At 54.3% G+C, this 20105-nt stretch overlaps 1 protein-coding gene across 1 annotated transcript in view; it reads right to left on the bottom strand.

Annotated features, from left to right (window-relative positions):
• Nucleotides 1-20105, bottom strand: part of GLIS1 (GLIS family zinc finger 1) — a 219307-nt gene that overhangs the window by 59216 nt on the left and 139986 nt on the right. The window lies entirely within an intron of this gene.

The raw sequence follows: 20105 nt of genomic DNA, 5'->3' as shown, positions 1-20105 counted from the left end.
CTTTATTATGTAGACATATTTGCATGTATGCTTTTGACTGTATCGAATATGATGTAATTTTTAAAAATGTAAACATGAGTAAGGACCCTGGGGCTAATCAGTGCGGGTTTAAAGCCTGGCACTTCTACCTGCTAGTGTGTGCCCTTGGCAATTCTCTTCTCTTTCCCAAGCTTCTGTTCCTTCATCTGTAAAACAGGGATAGTGACACCTCCCTTCTGGGGTGTTGGGAGCTAATCTTAACTTAGCGTAGTCTCTGGCATGTACTAAGCAGTAAGTAAGCGTTTGCTATTTTTATTGTCAGATATCCCCCACTTTCCGAAAGTTCGAGTTATGCCTCTTGGCATTTCTGAAAGACCTGCATTTTGGTTTATGAAAGTTTTCATAGGAACAGTCTATTTTCCAATGGGGGGGGGGGAGGACCTGTATTGCTATTGATAATGATAAACAGAGTGTCAGGGCAGGGACCCAGGCCAACGCTCCTTCTCTGCTGCCCTTTCTCTCTGGTGCCCCTGGGCCCCTGGGGGCTGTGGCAGGGTGCTGTTTTCAGGCCTTGTCAGAGGAGTAACTTCATCAGGCAGCACCATGGCCAACAGTCCCCATGTAGTCAGGGGTTCTTCACATTCCTGGTGGATTAGAATCCTCAGCCGGCACTGAGGAGGCCTCTGGGCCTTGGTGATTAACAACCTGGCCCTGGCACTAGGAGCTCTCAGAGGATGGCTGGCAGGGAACAGGGGGGATGGCCGGGGCACCTCTTGGATGCACATGAACTCTGGGGACAGAAATGAGCCTCTTTCAAGCCCCGGGTGGCACCATCGCCTGGCGCTGGGGCAAGGAAGAGGGGCTGGTAGTTCAAGTCCTCTCAACTCAGGGATATGGGTTGACTCCTAGTTGTGCCTCTGCTTGCTGTGTGGACCCCAGGCAAGCTGCTTCATGAGTCGGGCTTCTGTTTCCCATTTGTAAGTTAGCACCTGGTTCAAGTGCATTAGCAAGCTTAGAACAATGCGTAGCACAGTAAGGGCTCCACCTCTCTTAGCTATTATTGCTGGTGGTAGTAGCAGTAGTAGTACTCTCACTGTTCTCAGGGCCCAGAGCCAGGGCTGGTACAGAATACGCAGGTGCAGGGAATGTGTGCTGAATGAAATTGCCAAGTGGTGAGCCAGCCTCTGCTCCCACACTTTGGGATGAGAACCTCACCCTTGCCCTCCACTGGGGACAGTCCTGCCTGTTAGAAAGTCATTCCTTGATGAAATCCCACAAGTTCATTTTTTCTTTTGTTTCTCTTGCCTTTGGAGATGTGTCATGAAAAAAGTTGCTGTGGCCAATGTCTAAGCGAAATAAGTCAAGCAGAGAAAGACAATTATATGGTTTCACTCATTTATGGAACATAAGAAGTAGGAAGATCGGTAGGAGAAGAAAGGGAAGAAGAAAGGGGGGTAAACAGAAGGGGGAATGAACCATGAGAGACTACGGACTCTGGGAAAGAAAGTGAGGGCTTCGCGGGCGGGAAATGGGATAGGCTGGTGATGGGTATGAAGGAGGGCACGTATTGCATGGAGCACTGAGTGTTATATGCACGTAATGAATCATGCAACTTTACATCAAAAACTAGGGATGTACTGTATGGTGACTAACATAATATAATAAAAAATATTATTATTATTAAAAAAAAAAAAGAAAGTCATTCCTGGTACTGGGCTGAACTTGCTTCCTGACGGTTTCCTCCTGTGAGTTTTGAGAACGGGGGAAGGACAGTGGGGAGAAGCTTCCCCGTTCTCCATTTGTACCCACCCCCCAGGACCTGAATCCAGCCGGCCCTTCTCAGTGGTTCTCCCCTGGCCACTGTGGCCATGAAAAATCCAGACACACACCCCTTACACAGACGCAGAGTCACAAACCAGCTCACATGAACACCCATGATACCCTGGCCCCTGGAGACACATTCAACCATGCAAACATGGCCACAGATACTGACGTGCAGGTATGCACGCACACGCACGCACGCACACGCACGCACACACACCCCGACAAATACATAATTAGAGACATGCTGATAACCACCCAGAGACAGGCAAACACATACAGATGCAGGCCCTCAGAGGCACATGGCAACTCCAGAAGCCAGACAGCCAGGGTCAGAGCTCCTGAGGGCAGGAGGGCTCCCTGCTTTCCTGGAGAGGGACTTGACTGACCCTCAGCACATCCCCCTCGGGGCAGCTCAGGCTAATGCCAGAGACCGCAGGTCTCCCTCTGGTCACTCAGCAAGCCTGGCACGTGAGGGGCTTTTCTAGAAATGGCAGAAACGGCCATTCCATGCCACGCAAGCCGCTGAACCAATTACAAGACAATGACAATGAGAGCAACAGTTGTTACAGACCAGTCAGCCTGTGCAAACAGACCTCGACGCCCCTGCCCCCCCACCCCCTGCTCCCTGCACTCCCGACAGTAGGATGCTGAGATCTGAGACAGGGCCTCATCCACCTCCAGGCCATTTGCACTTCTGGCCTCCACTTTTGTGGTCCTGCTCCAAGTTCCTTTGAGGTCACGCTCTATGAGCCCTGGTCAAGCTCAGCTCTGAGCCTCACTTTCCCCAGATGTCTCTGGGCCTTTGGTCAGCTTCCCCTGCAAGTTCCCCGCCTAGCTGTCTTTCTCCTAGGTCCCATTCAGCACTTGGTCCCCAGCACGTCACACATTGCTGGGTGTATTCCAAGGGCTCAGTAAAGCCTGCTGAATGACTGAGGGCACGTCTCTCCAAAGGCGGCTATCACTACCACCACAGGTGGCAGACCCTCCCTCCCAGTCTCCCCTGGGAGACCGTTTGTACACACAGGCTCCTCTCAGGGTCTGCTTCTGGGACACCCCCCCAAGCACCATTTTACGGAGGAGGAAACAGAAACTTCAGAAAGGTAAAGGAACTTTCCCAACGTCACACAGCGCAGCCGGTCCCCGGGGATTCGCTTTGGGGAGGCAGCTCCCCACTCCTTATCTGCCTGGGGAGGCTGATGAGGTCCCGATGTCTGGGGTCTCTAATAAAGAAAGCAGCCCCATGCAGCCCTCATGTCCAAGCCATATTCATGGTTCCAGCTGTACCGTTAATGAGGGCCACGGCCATCCTCGCCTAGCCGTGGGGTCCAGACACAAATACGATTCAGCCAGAGTTTGACCACAGGCCCACAGGAGGGGGGATGCCCACCTGACCCAAAGCTGGGGCTCCTTCAGAGGGTCCCTCTCAACAAACAGTGCAATCACTCCAGGTGCGGAGCAGGCGGCCCCGTCTGGCCCTGACATCTTGCAAGGGGTCCTCAGTGGACACCCTGGCCCGGCACCGAGAGTTCTTGGGCCAAGTTGGAAAACAGCCTGCAAGCGCAGTGTTCTCCAGCAGCCTCTATAAATCTGGAGCAAGGGGTTATTAAACCCTGAGAAACTGCAAACCAAAGACACTACGTTCTTGGAAAAAAGCCTCTAGAATCAAGTCAGTACCTGTTAATTACCAAGAGTGGGGCAGAGATTTCGGTCAGTGCCCTGGCATGACTGCATGCAGGTTGGCTCTTAGGAGGCACAGGAAGCGTAGGCACACGTATGTTCACACACACCGCACGGCCCTCCTGCTTCGACCCGCTCTGAGCTCTCCGCAGCCCTGCAGGCAAAGCCCAGGCTCCTCCACGTGACCCACAAGGTCCTCCGATACGGCCCTGCACACCTCTCCACCACGCCACATTCTGAGTCACTCACAGCTCTCATCTCCAGACCTTTTCCTATGCTGTTCCCTCTCCTTGGGACACCCTTCCCATCTTTTTGCATCTGGGTAACTCTTACCCAGCTTCCTTCCAGGAGCCTCTCCACCCTGGATTAAATCCTCTTCTCTGGTTTCCCATTTATTTTCCCCCAGGGGATTCATCACAGGATCTTGTGACTTGGGCCTGTCTCCCCTCTAGACCATAAGCATCTCCAGGGCAGGACTCCTTGCCATGTGGCCAACCTTCTGCACAAAGCAGGCCCAGAGCAGGCATGTGGCACTGAATGGACACCCACAGACGCGGCCGCACACACACAGAAGCTGCTCTGAGCGGGCCCGTGCACCAGCCCAGGGCACTGGGCCGGGGTGGGAGCTGATGCGCGGAGGACTTCATAAGCACAGAATGAAGCGGTATCCAGCCCTCCAGCCTGCCGTCTCTTCCTGGAGAACGGGAGGCCTGGCCGGTGGGGGACGGATGAGAGTCTGAGAGGGCCCAGGTGAGGGAACACCCCAAACCATCCCCTGTGATCCAGCCAGTCCGCGATGCAAGGACAGCCCAAATCACCATCGCCCCACACTCCCCTCACTGTCCCCCACGACTCCACCAAGTGCTTCCAGTGGGAGGAGCGCAGTTTTCTCTGCCTCTTCATTTCAGATATTCCGTGCTCCTTTCCCACCTTTTGGAAGCCCACCCCTTTTCCTCCCTGGCTCCCAGAGAAGTGCTCCCTGGGCACCTCTAGTTCCACACTCAGCAGGAGATCAGACTGCAGGGAAAAACTTAGCTCCAGCACTAACTGCGTGACCACAGGTAAGTTATCTAACCTCTCTATGCCTCAGTTTCCTCATCCACAAAAGAGAGATAGTAACACATCTCCCAGTTCAAGACGACACACGTAAAACGCCCAAGCACTGTGACCACACCTACCTTTCCTTCCAGCTAGCTCACCCACTGGCGTCCTGTCTGCCCTGGCTTCCCATCCCGTGGGCTTCTGGGCCTTCACTTCCCTCCCTGCCCAGCTCAGATGCCTCTCACTGTCTCCCCCAGCTTCTCGGCCATGGCCCACTACAACTCCACTCAGGGCAAATCCATAGATCAGCTTTGCCTGCGTGGGTCCTTCTGCAGAGAGGGTAGCACGCACATGCACGCTCACGCACACACCCTGCACCACGCCCTCCCCAGCCCACCGTGCAGATAGTTTCCCTCCACCGTCCCTCTTAGCCTCTCGCTAACTTCTTGCTCTCCTGCAGCCTGTCTTATCCAAATTCCAACAAGCCCAAGGTTCTCTCCCTTGAAACCAAACTCATCACTCAACTCTTCAGCCCACTCCACCGGCCATTCTGCTCTGCCCAGCCACCCAAACCCCTTACCTCTCTCCCCTGGCCTTTGCCTCCCCCATCCTATAAAGGCTCTTTTCCCTATCACTCACCGGGTGGCCTCCAGGCCGATGACGTCCCTCCTCCTTGCATATCCCCAGCCCAGCCATCCTCTGGCCGGCACTTCCCCACTCAGCATGCCCCAAACCAGCTCACACCCTCCTCCCCCGTGCTGCCAAGGCTGTACCAGCGTCCCCTCAGTGAAGCCAGGCGGAGCACCAATCCCTCATTTAATGGCCTCCCCATCCCCTTCTGTCCATGGTCCCTCCTGGATACCTCTCAGCTCCAACCATTTCTGTAGCTGACAGATGTGTCAGTTTGACTGGCTGCCCAGTTTTCCCCATACTGAAGAATCCCTCGGTGTGGGAAGTGATGGTGTGACTAGGGAGGACCTTTATGCCTTCCACAAAGGAGGACGCAACACCCGTCAGCCTGAGGGAGACCAGAGGCGGGCCTGGCCGGTGGGATGCCCTGCCACAGCTTTGGCCCCAGCGAGAGCACAGAGGTGTCTGTCTCTTAAAGCGGGTGTAGGCTCCCTGCTTCCAGGCCCCTGGGAAAACGGAGATCCTGCCTGTCCTCAAAATCTGCTCCTCTTTCCTTAGACAGATGGGTCTGTGGGCACAAGGGTCCGCCAATAAATTCTAGGGGGTGGGGGAGAAAGGGGGACATAGGGCTCATTATGGCTAGAGCTGATTTCTTTCACTTCTAAGTAAGAAACCCAGCAGGCAGCTGCTTCTCTCCACTCTGCCACAGCTCTGACCTAAGTGTCAGCCTCTCAGCTCCTGGTCCATACTAGTGCTGCCTCCTGGGGTGCCCTGTCTCACCTCCTCCAAGATGCTATGCTGACTCCCCCTCCCCGAGGCCCAGGCTGAGAGCTGCTCCTTCTCCTAAGCCCCCAATACCCCTGAGCTCCCTCAGAGCACACAGCACACAGTCTTGCTGTCTTCTTTCTAAGATCCATAGAGTCCCCTACGCTATGAGCTCCTTGAAGAAGGGACTGAATCTGCCCCAAGCAGTAAACTGAAGAGTGAAATCTGCAGGGAAAGGCCACGTGCCAGAGAAATCAGGTTCCATTGTATGATCATGGTTAAGTTCCTTAGCTTCTCTGAGCTTCAGTTTCTTCATCTGTGAAAGGGGAATGGACAGACTAAGAGCATGACGCAGCCTAGAGGACACAGGTAAGACACCTGCACTGCCAGTATTTTACTTGCCCCTGGCTTTTCTCAAAGAACATTAGCAAAATTTTTGGTGCAAATAAGGTCTACTGTTTCGTTCGGTGATTCTGTATTATCAGCAATCATTTCAGCCGTCTTCCTCCAGCCATCAGCTCAGGGGACTCTCACCACGGCCTCATAAGGCTTCGAGATCCAGACAAAACTGGCCCCAACACACAAGCTGGCTGGTCTGCTTCCTTTCCCAGCCAGCCAGAACTCTGCAATTCAACAAGTTGCCTTCTTTGCCTTGGCTTCCAGGAAGCTCCAAGAAAATACAGTGTTCAATCACAATAACTAAATGAGCTTAGGTTTTTCATGTATTTATGTCCTTTTCTCTCATCTATGTTAGTTCAACTATTATAGATCTTTTATTGTGAATGTCCATGAATCCTTAATGGAAGCCAAGAATTCAATGATAAGGGGGAAAAATGAACCAGTATAGGAAGGAATAGACTAGAACACTACAAAAGGATTTTCCGGTGTTTCCTCTGCCTAACCCTCTTCACAGAGGATGAAACTGGAGCCCAGAGAAAGGAAGGGGTGAGGCGAGGCATGGACTGTACTTCAAGTACCTCCAGCCTCTGCAGGCTCGGCTTCTGGGCTGACTTATCCACCAGGCATGCAGGCACGGTGGCTAGAGTCCACAGTATTTTCAGGGACTCATGAAGATGTTTTAATTTAAAATCGGAAGAAAAAAAGGAACTTCTAGGTCAAAGAAAATGTTTTAATACATAATATGAATGTGTCTTTATGCCAGTGCGGTCATAAAATATAATTTTTAGTATTTTTATGGAGGAAGAAGCCGAAGCCAGAAGTGTTAGGGTCGGTGAATGCCATGATGAGGCCCCGTTCACTTCACCACCTCACCAGTGAGTACAGGAAGCTCCTACTTCTCACTCGCCCAGCTTCCTAGCGGCCCAGGCCTCATCCGTGCTTCTCTGTCTGACAGGATCCAGTGGGAACGTTTTCACGAATATTCCAGGGGAAGTGGGGCCTTGCCAGGTGAATCTAATTTATACCCTTCAGTAACCACCTCAGACAGCTCTTGAAAGGCTGTGGGAGGGGGATCTCCTGGCTGATTTCACCAACCAGTTGTCAGGACAAACCTTCCTGGGTTCACAATGTGGAGACAATTAAAGGCTGGCGTTTTGAAGGCACGAGCTGAGAACTTCCTGACAGAGGTGTTGACTGCAGGCGGCAGACCCTCTGTTTCTCAGGCCTCAGGACCACACCTCGTCTTCCCCCAGCCCCTGGGCTGGGCTCACTGTGGGGGCAGCAGCCGCAGAGCTGGCCTGAGAAATGCCATCATTGCCCTGCACAACCTGACAGAAATCAAAGGAGAGCAGCATGCCCTGGACAGGGTTGCTGACCCGCTGTGGGACCCTGGGCAGGGCTGCTGACTTGCTGTGTGACCCTGGGTAGGGCTGCTGACCTCTGTGCGACCACGGGCAGGGTTGCTGACCTCCTGTGGGACCCCTGGCATGGCTGCTGACCTGCTGTGGGATCCTGGGCAGGGCTGCTGACCCGCTGTGTGACCCTGGGCAGGGCTGCTGACCTGCTGTGCGACCCTGGGTATGATGGTGGGCCTGCTGTGTGACCCTCTGCTGGCCACCCTGCCTGTCCAGGCCCCAGGGTCCTCACTGTGAAGACGGGGCAATGTTCCCAAAGACATGAAGCTGTTCTGAGGATGACATGGGGTGAAGAGCCATAAGCAACTCCACTCAGATAAGACAGGATTATCTTCCTACCAAGTGGATAAGGAAACCAAGACCAGAATAAGGAAATAACTTGCCCAGCCAAGGTCATGGCAAATAAGGCATCAGGCAACACCTTGGACATGGAACCTGGATTCCAGGAGCCTTGAGGGCAGCGTCTAGATCTTCCGAAGGAGCGGTTACACCTGCAGGCTTACTTGGATTCAAGTCTCGACTCCAACTCTTATTGGCTATGGGACCTCCCCACATTCCCTCTTCTGCCCCAGTGTATGCCGTCATGAGCCACAAAGCCCTTCCATTCTGACCTGGTTTCTTCACCCTTTCTCACGGCTGAAGCTCCAGGCAGCTGTCCCCAAACCGCCCCCTTCCTCTGATGCCTGCGGATCTCCCCTAAGCTGTGAGGTCAGCCATCTTCTTGCATGCAGAAGCCATGAAAGTGGGACATGAGGACTGGGCTCATGATGCTGATTCCTGATACAGCAGCACCTCCCCACCACACAGCACAGGTGAGCTGGAAAGATCGGCTCCAAATTCACGAAAAAGCCCAGATTCCATACGACCGCTTTTGAGGAGACACAGTAACTAACTGACTTTCCTCATCAGGGTCCTCTGGGGCGAGCTCAATGAAAACAAGGAGTAATCAACTCATGCTCGATCACAGAAAATTGTGTGGACACAGGGGGTATCCGGGAGCAGTGGGAGGAGGCCAGGGTGTGGTATCCTAGCACTTAACTTCCTTGAGCCTCAGTCTGCTCATCCATAAAATGGGGCAGTAACGCCAACATCAAAAATTCACTGAGAAAACAAGAAGGGCTTAATCTGGTACCAGGAGGAGAGCACATTCCTAACAAATACCACTTTGCTTCCTGCCTCACGCCTTAAGGTAGCTGCTTTTGGGTGGTTTAGTCATTTCCCTTGCTGCCTTCATGTCTGAGGAGAGGCCCACGTGGACGAAGGTGGGGCTGGGACAAAAGCATGTGGGGCAGAGGGGAAGACCCAAGCAAAGAGCCTGAGGTGGGAATGAACTTGGCACGTTGGGAAAACAGCCAAGAGCCAGGTGGGTGGAACAGAGCAACAGAGGGGTGTGGGAGGAGCTGAGACCAGAAGACTCACCGGGGGCCCCACGCCTGCCCCCTCCTTGTCCGCCATCTCCTTCCTCGTCCCGAGGCCCTGCCAAGAATGTGGAAAGATGAAGATGGGGGTCTAAAAGTCTTGAGTTCAAAGGCTTGTTGGAATCCTGGAGTCTAAACCTTCCATTTTATAGATGAGGAAACTGAGGGCCCAAAGGGGTCTGGTGACTTTTCCAGAGCCACAGGCAGACTGAGTGCAGACCTGGGGAGGGAACCGAGCTCTGAACTCCTGGGCCATGCTGTCTCTACCTGTACTGCCCAAATCAGGGTCTTGAGTCCTAAGAGCTTTGAACTAAGTCAAGTCCTCATCACATAGATGGAGAAATTGAGATCCCAAGGCCAGGTGGCTTTGCGTGCATGCAGAAAGGAGGGACAGAGGCAAGCGGGGAAGTGCACGCCTGTGGGCTTCTGCACAAGCCAGGCTTCTCAGGCCTAACGCCCACAGTGGACAATCACTGTGCTTTTCCAATGCACGTAGCAGTGTGGGGTTTGAAACGCACTGCCGGTTAGAGTCTCCCTGGAGCCTGCTGGGCAGTGCTTCCTGAACCAGACCCTGCCAGCAGGGACGGCGCTACTGACACACGTGGGCTGCACAAGCCACAAGCCATCCCCCACTGGGTGACCTCTAGTGGGTCATCAGGTCCCCATCTGTCGAAGAGTGCTGCAAGACTTGGGAACAGCAGCAGATGAGATTTCCCGGGAAGGTTCTTCCTTGGCGTACAGATCAACACACGGGCCTGTGCTCTTTCAGGATAGGGGAGGCAGCGACGGTACAGATGGAGACAACGCATCCACACCCTCAACATGGGGCCTAGCACCTAGTAGGTCCTCAACAGGTGGTGCCTCTGTAGAGTGGGAAGGGCACTGGGCTGGGAGGCCAGGAGCTGGGCTTTCCTTCCTTTGCTCTGTGATCTTCAATGAGCCAAATCCTCTCTAAGGGCCTGTCTCCCCATAGGCAAACAGCAAAAGGACAAACGGGCCTTCGGATTTATGGCCTCAGTGAGCCCCCTCCTCTGGTCCTGGATGCCTGCGGAGAAGGAATGGGAGCGGGCAGTAGGGGCTGGGAGGGGAGGAGGAGCTCGGGGAGTATCTGAGGGACAGCACACTGATTTCTCTTCCCGGAGCCAACACTCTTGTCTTCTAACTGCTGTTGTAGTCACTGGCAACCAAATCTGGTCTGAAATGACCCCATAGGTCAAAATGACCCCAAAAACTTGGGCTCAGGAGATTCTGGGAAGCAGAGACTCATGGTTAAAGGGGCGTACAAAGGCAACCGTGTGCTGTGGGAAGATCACGGAGCAGGGAGCCAAGGACATGAGGAGGAGTCGCAGAAGGGACACCTGGCCAGCTAGCAGCAGCTCGTGATTTCAGTGACCTCACTATGAAACAGGGGTCCTGCCACCGCCCTGTGCATTCCCCCAGCACAGGACCCACCCATCAAAACTCTGCATCCCAGGGCCCTGCCTAGGCTCCCGAAAGGTGGAAATGTTATTTTCAGTTCCAAAACCCTATGCTTTTCTGCTCTGATAAAACAGAGAGGCTGTGGATGTTTCCTCTGTTGAATAGACACTCACTGGGTGCTTGCCTTGCTCCCGGCCCAGCAGAGACTTCCAGGTGTTGCCCTGTGAAATGCAGTCCTGCAGAGACCCCAGCGCCACTGTCCCAGCTGCAAGAAAGGCACAGCCCAGTCCTGCCTCGCATGCCTGCCCTCTCAGGCTCGTGCCCCTGGGTGGCAGACTTGCCCGGGGGGCCGGGGGCATGTGGAGGGCAGGCGCGGGCTGAACTCCTCCAGGCAGCCACCTCCTTGCTATTTGGAAATGGCCACTTGCAAAGCCACAGAGTCCCAGCGATGGGCTCCCATTTTATCACTCCCCACGTCAGAAGAATGCACGGCGAGGAGGCAGTACGGCACCAGTCATGCCGTAATCACTTACAGACCACGGAGGCCCCGTCCTGGCAGCGGGGGAAGATTTATTGTGGGGATGGACGCAAAACAAAGAACAGTTGTGCAAACTTTACAGAGCCACATTATGGGAAATGCCTTTCCCGTTTCCCACTGGTAAATGTGCCGGACGCCGTTTCCAAAGGGGGTTGAGCTCGGTTACCCAACCTTGCGGACACAGTGCCCCAGCGTGGCTTGCTGGGCCGAGCTGCCTGGCCCGTGGTGCCCAGGCCCTGGCTGGCGGCCAAGCCCTGCTGGCCCAGGTCCTGGCTGGGGGGTGGCTCTGGTGGACCTGGGGGCGAAGGCTACTTCCTGGGCCTCTGTGTCCTCATCTGTGCTGTCACTCCCCACCCCCGACAACTACATACCACCACATGCCCAGTGTTCTCTGTGTTAACACTCACTGCGTCACGCTCCTGCCAGAACCCTCCTGCCAGAACCACTCCTTCCACTTCCCTCAGCGCAGAGACCAAGCTCCTTATACTGAACTTGTAGGCCCTTTCAGGTCCAATTCCAACTACCATTTCTGCTCCCGGCCCCACGTAGGTAACACGCTCCAAGCACTAGAAGACCCCTATGCTTCCCACAAGGGTCAAGACGGTCACAGCTCAAAACTTTGCCACACTTCGTTCTCTTTCCCTGAAAAGCCTTTCCTTGTGATCTACACCTGGAAAGCTCCTACTCACCCTTCAAAGCCCAGCTCTCCTGACATCCTGGGGAAGTTAATTCCCTTGCCACCAGACCATTCCTCACTTGACATGGCACCTCATGCTTCTAGCACCAAACCTGGCGCAGTGTGGGTGTCAATAAAGCCGTCGAAAAGTTGGCAGGGGTGAGGAGAGAGGCAGTTCGATGAGCAGCAGGCTCTCTCCCGATGGAGGAGCACAGGTAAGGACTCCTGAGCATCCCTGGGCCTTGGCGCGTCCAAGGTGACTGAGGCCGTAGCGGTCATGTGACCGTCAGCCGCCGAACAGCTGAGGACAGGCCGCAGCGGTCCAAGCGAGGCGCTGAAAGTCAGCTCCGCTAACCCGTCTGCCAGCCACGGAGACGGGGCCTATTAATGCTCAGTCACGAAGTTTACCGTTTCCAGGATGCTCTTCTCAGAAGACATGGTCTGGACACTTTCTGAGAGTCACTGTTGATTTTATCTGACTTTCTCACTCTAATAAGAGAATCATTTCAATTCCATTTACATTAAATTAAAAAGCTTTTTTCCCCTCTTTTATTATTTTAAATTCAATTCAGACGGCTGTGTTTTTTTATCCTTAATTTTTTTCATATTCCATAAAGCAGTGCTGAGTTCACAAAACTTGGCCAGGGTTCCTCCCGCACCCTCAAGTTTGGTGCTCCTAGGATGCTAGACCTTGCGTTTGATGACTCAAAAAAAAAAAAAAAAAAAAAAAAGAACAAGGGCTCCTGTTTTCAAGCGCCAAGTATTTGCCAGGCATGAGGTAAGTGCTCTATATGCATGATCTCATTTAATCTCACAACTGTCTCCCTTTTACACACACAGGAAACTGAGGCTCCCAGAGGCCACTGACTTGTTTGAGGTCTCAGGGCTGGTTAGGCATCCCCCTTGGCTCATGGATTCCTGACTCAGAATTTAAATAAGACAGAAGGGGGTGGGCAGGGATGGAGATGAAGTAGGGGTGGGGGTGGGGAAGTGGATGGGATGGTGGGGGGGGGAAGGCGGCAGTGGGGAGGGCGGGCTGTGGAGCAGGGAGGGAGGAGGTCCGGGAGCGCTACAGGTTAGGGGTTGTGTTTGGGGAGCGTGTGGCTACCACACTACATGCCTGATGACAGGAGCATGCCTGTGAGGGTGAGCGTGTCCTCTGAGGCCTGGCTGCGAGCCGGCGCACTGGACTGGGAGTCAGGAACTCAGCTTGCTTCCTCCTGCAGGGCACTGTGGGGTTTGGAGAGCATGGCCCGGCTGCCCCTCACAGAGGCTCTTCTGGGGCGAGCATCACAGCTGTCATTTTACAGACGTGACGACGATGGAGACAACGACGGAGACTGGGGAGTGAAGTGACTTGCCCGAGGCTGCAGAGCTCGAGTGAGCCTCCACTCCCCCTGTCTCCAGGTCCTCTCCCCTTCCCCTAGGCAAGTCATTTCCACCTGGGGCCTCACATTCTCCCCCTGTACAGAGCTCTGATCTCATCACAAGGCCAGAGCTTCCAGGAAGCCTCTCCTTATGAAGTCCCCTGAGTCTGATTTTGTAAAAATTAGAGGAGAGGAAAGCATTCCACTTTAAGCCAAGCTCTGTGGAGCTGGAACCTTGGGTTCAAGAGGGAAAAAGCATCTAGCATCTGTTGGGCCCCCAATGAACACCGAGTGCTAGACATTCGCCCACTTCCCAGCTCAGGAAACCGAGGCTCGGCTCTGTGAGGTGACCTGTCCAAAGTCACAGAGAGAGTCCATAACCAAGCTGGGACTTACACCAGCTTTTTCTGCTCCTTTGGGGATGTTCATGACAGCACGGCTAATCTCCATTTCAGATTCTCCCTTTTCTCTTTTCCTAACGCTAATTGCCCCAAACAGAGCCATCCGTTGTGTACTGACTGTGTGCCAGGCACCGCATAAGCACCTCACATACGGCGTGTCGTGGAAGCTTCCCACAGGTAAGAACACGGGGCCTTACCGAAGTCAAGTTACTCACACGATCACGGGCTGACAGGGAGCAAAGCCAGCTTTCAAGTTCAGGCTTTCCTGCAGAAAAACTTGAAGCACCAGATTAGAGGGTGGACATGCCCATCTTTAGGGTCCTGCCAATCTTGTGACTTCACGGGAACCCATGCAACCTTGGGGTGGGAGGGTCAGATCGCCACTAGGGCAGAGCCTCTGTACCAGAGGGCAGGCTCAGCTCTTCTGCCTCCAAGGCCAGGCCAGACATCAAAGGGCATGCAGTCCCCAAGACACTTGGCCACACCAGGAAACACTGTTATATATGGGGCAGCATGTGTGGGGAGAGCAGGAGGCAGGGGATGAGGGGGGTGGGGGAGGGGACATTGGACTGGGTTATGAATAATGGTTAGGAGTTTGCTCGGCTGGGAAAAGCATTCCAGGCAGAGGGACTAGCAAAAGCCAAGGCCCAAATGAGTAAAAGGAGCTGGAATGTGCAGACTCTCTAGAAATTTGGGAGCAGAGGAAGCCTCAGGGCTGGGAGAAATAAAGCAGGCATCCCACGGCTACCTTTAACTTGCTGGGTGACACTGGGCCACTGATGCACCCTCTCTGGGCTTCGGCTTCCCTATGTGATAATAAGCAGACACAAGAACTGACATGATCCCAGGAGGGACCCCAGTCAGGGTCATTGAAAAGGGCATACCTGCATGCCAACTTCAAAGCTGCCTTTGTCCGGAAAAGTTTTCCTACCCAGACCCTTCCCACCTTAGAACGAGGAGATGAGGCTCAGGCCCCATTTCTGAAGTGGGTGGACTTGGAACCTAAGCTGATTGGACCAGCTTGACCTCTCTCTGCTCATCTACAGCAGGAGTTTCAAGGGCAGGGGTTTTAAAACAGGCTTCATTTTGTAGCTTTTTATCTCACTGGAAAACCCAGCCTCCGGAAAGGAAGCTTATCTCCGGGTGACTTATTTATTGTAAAGAAGGCGGAATGTCTCACTCCTCATCCCGCAAGTGCCCTTTCCTCCAAGACAGCACAGAGGACTCATCATATCAGCAGGGCAGGGGACTTGCAACAGGCTCTCAAGGGGATGGGGGACTTGCGTGGGAAAACCGTTAAATGCAAATGTCTATTGGTTTCTCTGCTTAACGAGGGTTCCTCTGGGCCCAAGCTGGCTTTGATTCCCTTCCGTGACCCCACGGTCTACGAGGGCCTGGCACACAGGAGGTGCTCAGTGACAGCTTGCTGGAATGAGTTTCGAATCCGGGTATTTTCTTGATAGTATAAGCAGACTGCTGGTTTTCTGCCTGGGAAGTGGCTTAGGGCCACGGTCAGCACATAATGTCTGGAGTCACGCTGAGACCTGGGTTCAAATTTGACCCTATGACGCACCTGAGGCCTGAACTTGGGCATGAACTGGACTACCCTTTCCCCATCTGTAAAATGGGGACAATGATTCCAGTCTCCAGGAATTATACCTCCAGTCTGAGGAGGGCATGTGTGGGAGCTCTATAGAAGCTGAAAAAGGCCCAACAATGTTCTAGCCCCCTTGACTGACTTAGACAATGCAGCCAGACCTCAAATCCTCAGCTCCTGACCTCCCTCCCTCATCCAGCAATAAAAGTGTAAGATTCAAAGGTAGTTGGTATCCTTCCCATGGTGCCAGAAATCTCACATCACGTTATCTTTGTCTCGGGACCCCCAGCACCCAGCATGAGGCCCAGCACGCAGGGGAGCCTGTCTTTCAGGTGAGGCAAGTGGGTCTGGGGAGGACGACTCTTCCCTCGTCTGAGGTCACTTTCCCACAGCCCAACCTTTCCCAACTTCTGGTTACCAGCCCCTCCAGGAATCTCCCTGTGCACTGCAGCTGCCCTATGTGCTGTGGGATCCTGGGCCCCTCACTGTCCTCTCAGGGTCTGTCTTCCCTGTCTCTGATCTGTACATGGTGAAGATGGACTTGGTAGCCCCACCGGCTCACACATTTCGGGCTCTAGGAAAATTCCCGACAATGAGTTGGAGATGTTGACATGAGTCAGGGGTGTCTGCTGGCCCAGAAACATGACCAACCCACAGGGCTAGTCTCAGGATGTGGAGTGGGGGAGGAGCAGATGCCCAGGGACCCACCCACTGTGGTTTGAGAAGCACCAAAGACTCGACTGTGCTAAGGAAGAGGCTGAACAAAGGCAGGCGGTGGAAGTTCCGTGTGGCCCATGGAAAGGTCCAGGCAGCTGAGCCAGGAGACCCGGAGGAAACCATTTCGTCTGTGAACAACGGCCTCTTCTAAAAAATGGGAATGGTGATTCATGTTGTACATCACACACCTCCGAATGTATTTGCTCTCTTCTCCCGAGGACTTTCCATAAGATAGGATCTCAGACCCCGAGTCAAGTTTTTCTCTGACTTCCCACTCACAGCCCGGCACACAGGTGGGCAAGTCTGACGGGTGGCTGTGCCCTGCCACTTGGCAGACTGCGGGACCTTGGGATCTGATTTAGCCTCTCGGGGCCTCAGAGTTTTGACTAGTGCTTTTTTGAAGATGGACTGGAACACAGATAGCACTGGGGCCAGGGTATTGGGATCTCTGAGTCTCGACAAAGAGCAGTTCCTTCTGCCTCCCGGTGTTCTGAGTTCCTTGGCTGATTACAGCCCATCAATTATGCTCAGCTTTCGGTGGGATGTATTTCCCTGGTCTCGGGCCCAATGGCACTGGGGACAGACTGGCAAACAGGGGAGAGGGGCGTAAGAGATGGGGATCAGGGTTCAGAGCACGGGCAGCTGCCAGAGGAACCCAGGCAGGATGTAAGCCCGGCCTCGAGGCCTGTGAGGGCAGGGACCAGAGCCTCCTCCCTACACCTCTGCCCCAGTTCCCCCTTCTAGCTCCGTCACCCTGAGCAGACCCTGTCCGGCACGGAGCAGGTGCTCCGTATGCTGGCAGATAGCTGACAAGGTCACAGGCTTGGGTGACAGCCCGGCCCACCTCAGCCACCAGTTGATGTGACAGAGCATGATGGGGGACGCACCGCCCTAGGTCATCTCTTTAAACCCTAATGACAACAACACTTAAAAGGCAGGTACTATTATTGTCTCATTTTACAACTGAGTGTGCTACGGTTCCGAAAGGCTCAGTCACCTGCCTGAGGTCACACAGCTGCTACGTGGCAGGCCCAGGCGGGGACCCGGGTCTGTGTAACTCCAGACCTGGGCTTTTCACCTGTCTGCACACACTTCCCACACTGCACTCTCAGTTTCGGGGAAGCTCTTCACAAAGGCGGGGATTGTTGCTATTATTACCGTTGTTCTCTAAAACCCAAGGTTATGAAAGGTTTTCCTTTTTCACTCTGCCTCTCTTTCTCTTGATGTACAGAAAAGCAAACTACACAGCCCGCTAATTTCTGCAGTCTCAGACAATCAGAATTCCAACTGTCTGGGAGAGCCAACCTAAGAAAGCAAGAAATTAATTTTTTCAAAGTTAACGTCTTGGAGGCGTCGCGGCAGTATTTGGCTTGGACGTATCCTCGCTCTCCTAATGCAGATGAAACCCCACATTTAATAAGACTAAGACAACTCGGACAACATAAGAAACATAACAGGATATTGCAAAGAGATTAGGGAGCTTCCTCTGGATGGCGTGGACGGGCCGCGGCGAGGGCAGAGCGGGGCCGGACGGCGCGGTCTAGCCCGGGGGCCCCCACGAGCCGAGGCCCGATTCCGGGGCTGCCCTGAGCGTGGAGAACCGGGGGAAGGGGGCGGCCGGCTGCTCGCCGCGCCTCCCGGCCCGCCTGGTGCGTGAGCGAAGGCTCCGCGGGCTAAATGTAAACCAGCTGCTGGGCCCGGAGTGTTACAGTTGGACGGGGCGGGGAAGGCTTACCTCATGAAAGAACTGTGCACACGGCTGCTGGAAAGATAATAAAAGGATTAACTGCTATTTTAGTGGGCCATTTACTCTTCAATCAAAGTGTCTCATCTATTTCCTGTTCTCCCGAGGATCCGGGTCCAAAATTCCTTTGTCTATTACAGCACATGGTAGCAGAGGCCTGTCATGAGAAATTAATAATTTTACAGGGAAGGGAGATTTTATTTATTTGGGTGCGGGCTGGGGCCTGCCCCTTCCCCTGGGTCACCTACTGCGCCAGCGTTGCAGGAAGGGGGCGCGCTCCCATGGCGGGCGGGGAGGAGCTCGGAGGTCTCTGCCCCCACTCCAGATGGTGGCACCCAGCAGGGCTGGGCCCAGGAGCCCAGAGAACAATGAGTGTAACAGACCGTCTACACAAACTAAGCATCACAGTTTAGAAAGCTGTGGGTTCAGGATTCACTCTAATGGTTACTAGCTCTGCAACCTCAGGCAAGTGACGTCTGTCGTTGTTACTCTGCTGACGATGACGATGACTAGCCTCTACTACTGTTGTTGTTACTGTTTGCCCCTAACTGACTGTGTGACCGGGGCAAATGACACAATCTGAGCCTCAGTTTCCTCACCTGTAAAATGGGGGTGCATAGTATCTACCCCCTAGAGTTGTGATGAGGCCCACATGGAATTATCGCTTAGAATGGCTCCTGGGGCGCCTGGGGGGGCTCAGTCGTTTAAGCTTCCAACTCTCGATTTCGGCGGCTCAGGTCACCATCTCAGGGTGGTGAGATCAGGCCTCATGCTGGGCTCCATGCTGAGCATAGAGCCTGCTTCAGATTCTCTCTCACTCTCCCTCTGCTACCCCTACCCCATCAAGAATGGCTCCTGCATGTGGTCAACACTGAGAAGCTGCTTGCTAGTATTATCACCGCAAGCCTGAGCCCCTCACGAGGCAAGATAAAGTGTTCTCATAGTAGCAGAGAGAAGGTCGGCTGGACTCCACTGAACCCTTGTTTCTTCATCTGTAAAACCCTGGTTCTACAGGACTTTTGTAAAGATTAAATGCAACTGTGGGTGAGTACAGACACGGCTTGAACATCACCTCCTCCATGGAGCCCTCCTGGGCCTCCCGTCCCTGGGCCTATATAAACTCCATCCAGAATCTGTCCACACCCATCTCCCACCCCTCATTGACTGTGGGTGCAGGCAGGAGAAGACCTTGGCGAGTCCAGGTCTGGGTGCCCAGAGCCAGGCAAGAGCCAGGTGTGAGCCAGTGTTCTGTGGCGTCTGCCGAATCAAGTGAGATCCTGGCAGGCCCAGGAGAAAGAACTGTAGAGAGAGATCTAGGCCAGATTATCTCCAGAGTCCCTGCGGTCCCCACGGGCACTACGGCATGCTGTAATTCCACAGGATGCCCTGGTGGGCTAAGGCCGCTGCCCACACTGTGCCAGGGCATGGGCCTCCACACCAGCCCCCCGTGGACACCAGGAGGATCCCCCACAGGAGAGGAGACGAGAAGGACTGCTGCTTAGCAGCTGTCAGTGCCAGCGTCTCACAGGGAGACAGGGCCCTCTGTCTTCCGGAAGTCAGCTGGTCATCTCCTTTCCGGCGGGGGCATGCCTTTCAGCAAGCCATGCGTCACAACACACCAGACAAACAGAGGCATCCCCAGGACTGGCCCAGCCACCAGCTCCTTCCAGCATGCCCTCAACCCCAAGACATGTGATGAAGTCAAATTTCTCAGCCTGCCCAGTCCAGCCTCGCCCCACAACACCAACACACCAGCCATGGGCTCCCTCCTGTTCCTGTCCTTTTGCAGGGGCTGTTCACGGCCCCTCACTTGTCTATAAAGTGACTCTTCCTCATCCTCAAGACGCAGCCCCCTTGCGCTGAGTAGCTGTCCAGTTGCATGCCCAGACCACAGCTCCAGCAGCAGATGGGGCCCCAAGGGTGACCACCTGGTCCCAGGAGGGCAGAGTTTATGTTGCCAGTCGCCAAAGCCTCCTGCCTCCCCTCTGGCCCCTACAAATACTGCCCTGGGCCTTGAACCGAATACTTCATGAAGCAGGGTCCAGCATCAGTGACAGCATGCGAGTGTGGGAGAACTTGACGTTGGCTAGGACACTGGCCTCGCAGACCAGACATGCTGCTCCCTCCCCTGCCTCACCAATGCCCCAAAGGCTGAGAAGACTGAGCTGGGCCTTGGAAGACTGGGTGGCTCCTCTGGCCCTTCCACTCCCAGGCAGGTGCCTCTCCCAGTGAGGTAGCTGGGCCTCGGGGGTAGGCACAGCAGCTTGCCTGAGGACAGCAGGGACAAAGACTCTGATACGGATTTCCACCACCGCGAAAGCACAATGCAGAAATGACCAGTCAGAAGGACTGGAGCCTAGGTGCCCACAGTTAGTGTGTGCGTGTGTAGTGTGGGTCCCGGAAACCTGAGGCTCAGCCCCAGCCTCGGCACTGCTGGATCTTTATAGGTTAACCCTGTCCTTACCCCAAAACCTGCCCAAGGGACCCACAGCTCCCAA

Source organism: Ursus arctos, unplaced genomic scaffold, assembly GCF_023065955.2.
Source record: "Ursus arctos isolate Adak ecotype North America unplaced genomic scaffold, UrsArc2.0 scaffold_12, whole genome shotgun sequence".
In the NCBI taxonomy this organism is placed as follows: Eukaryota; Metazoa; Chordata; class Mammalia; order Carnivora; family Ursidae; genus Ursus; species Ursus arctos.
Note: the sequence above shows the minus strand (reverse complement) of the source record. Positions and strands in the feature narration are given on the sequence as shown.